The following is a 2,694-nucleotide window of genomic DNA, read 5'->3' on the forward strand; positions in this document are numbered from 1 at the left end:
TGAGAAAATAAAAATCAGTTGATTTGTGCAATCTTATGCTATCGCTTCTATAATTATGCTCCTTCAACTTATCAAACTGCAAATACAGTATTTGTTAGAGCAGTGGTTCTCAACCTTTTTAATGCCGCGACCCCCCAACCGGTCGTAAGTCGAGGACTACTCAACTGGTGCAGCACCGTTTGCAGAATGGGACTTTTGGCGGGCTCAGCAGGGCAGAGACAGCCTGGACAATTCCTATTGGCTTTTGAAAGCCAATAGAATTAGACTCTATTCAAGAGAGTCTATTCTATTGGCTTTCAAAAGCCAATAGAATAAAAGGGAGTAGCACAGCTAAGGAAAAGGGGGAAAAAATGGCGGACTGTGTTGTTTGGCGACCCCCGTGAAATGGTCGTTCGACCCCAAATGGGGTCCTGACCCACAGGTTGAGAACCACTGTGTTAGAGGATCCTATATTGTCATTGCTATCCCCAATTTATACCTTGTCTATAATTTTCTGCACTTTTCCCTGATTTGCTTCCAAAGTGTTGCTACTTTTACTACAAATGAAAAATAAAATATGACAGAGCAGGTTTTCTTGTGTGTACGCACGGGCATCCATTTCTGCATTGATGAAGGTATATGCATAGGAAATTATGTGTATGACAAAAGGTTGGTTTTAATAACTGCATTAAATTAAATTAAATTATTACATGGAAATTAATTTCTTTCATTCAATTAATGCCCATTCCTAATTTATTCCAAATTTGGGAATCAGGGTTCATTGTATGTGTACGTTTTTCTGTTAAATGTTATAGATTATTAAATGAAGTAATCAGTCACTACTTGCCTTCTAAAATCTTTTTTGCCCCACCCTCTTTTACAATCTCTCTCTCTCTCTCTCTCTCTCTCTCACACACACACACACACACACACACACCACACACATTTTTCAGCCTGCCCCCACACCATTTAAGAAGGCTACAGCAATCTAGTTCTCAGCCTGAGGAAACTGCCCTTGAGACACCCAGTGACAAGGATGATCTGCTTACTGAAAGCCTTCACCATAATGGAGGCAAGTCTAAAGGATATATGAAAAACTCACTGTATGATATCCATAAAAAGAAGCACTTTTTAGAAACTCTCGAAATTGTTTACCCTGAGGATATTGCTGCCTTCCCTCTATTTTGACGAATGTCTCTCTTTGACACCATGTGTTTTCACATCTTCAGTCCCATCTTCCTTTCTCCCTCCCTCTCTCGGTCTTTGAAATATTTTGATTCTTATTGTTTTCCATCTGGAACAGCCTCAGAGAGGCAGGCAGAGAAAGCAGCAAAGGTGCTCTGGTGACAAGGAACTGACACATTCTTGGGAGGCCAGTTAGAGCAAGTTGTCTCAAGCTTCAGCTGTTACCTGAGCAAAGCCCAAGCGCTGTGAAGCCTGTGAGATGGAGCTGGCTTTGTCCTCGCTTTTTCATCCTTGGTAGCTTCTCAAAAAGGAGGCTTATATTGAGGCACATCTTCTGAATGGAGATAGGGGTCTCCACAGGGCGTAGCCAAAAAAGTCAAGATGCATTTGCACTGATAAAACAAAGAGAGCCTTAGTCACACTGTTGTGGCACCACTTGACTTTTCTGACCATATCCTCTGGACATCCCTGGGATAATTATACTGTAAACCAAAATATTAAGTGGCAAAGAATAAATCAAGTCACAAAGATAAAATAAATGTCTACAGATCCTGAAAATTTTAGTGCAGGAACTTACCAGCACATCCTATCTTCTCCCAGTAAGGGACTCTTTGGAAGAGGCACTTGGGACCGATGGAGCTTTGCACCCGATGCAGGCTTGTGTTCTTCTTTCTGCTCACAGAATAACAGCACAGCAGCTTGGCCACGTATATAGAAACCGTGGTACTTTAGGTGAACAATGAAAATTCTCTTTCTCTCTTTGCCACAGGGCATACATTGCAAGAGATTACATTGGAGCTGGCACTTTATTAAGGGCAGTTCAAGTTCAAACTAGCCCACTCTGCTTCAGAACATTGAAAATTAAGTTGAAATTATACTCCTTCATCTCAAAATCTGGGATTTAGCCAAATCTGTTGCACATTCTGAATGAAAGAAACAAATGCTGGCTTCTTGAAATATCTTCCTGTCTTATATATTATCACCCTGTTGTACGGTATATACTGTACAAGGCTGGCTGATAACTAAGAATTCATCATTAATCTTCCAAAATTGAGCAATGCCATCCTCTCAAAGCTCTGTCCTCACAACTTTATGAACTGCATTCATATGAATCTAAAACGAGAAATATAACACTGCAGCATTCTGAAGAAGAGCAAAGAAATGACCACAGCCGCCATACATCAGGATGATAATTTTCCCTATTGAGTTAAAGAGCATTCTTGGCTAAATCTAACATAATTTTCCATTATCCTAACTCAATAGAAGAGAATATATGTAACTCAGGGTTGAACTGTAGAGTTGTTGGTGCTCTCTGAGCTTGGTTGTTTGTTTGAAGACATTTCATTACCCAAGTAGGTAACATCATCAGTGTCAATGTGGGGAGCAAACAACTGTAAGCAAAGAACAAAGCTCAGAGAGCACCAATGACTCCACCATTATCTTAATCATTGGACAAGTCTTGTAAGAATCAGTTTAAGATTTTTTCAAAGGACAAAACTGTATTCTTTTTATTCTATGTACATAAATGAA

Source organism: Crotalus tigris, unplaced genomic scaffold, assembly GCF_016545835.1.
Source record: "Crotalus tigris isolate CLP2741 ecotype Arizona unplaced genomic scaffold, ASM1654583v1 scf7180000024434.2432810, whole genome shotgun sequence".
NCBI lineage: Eukaryota > Metazoa > Chordata > Lepidosauria > Squamata > Viperidae > Crotalus > Crotalus tigris.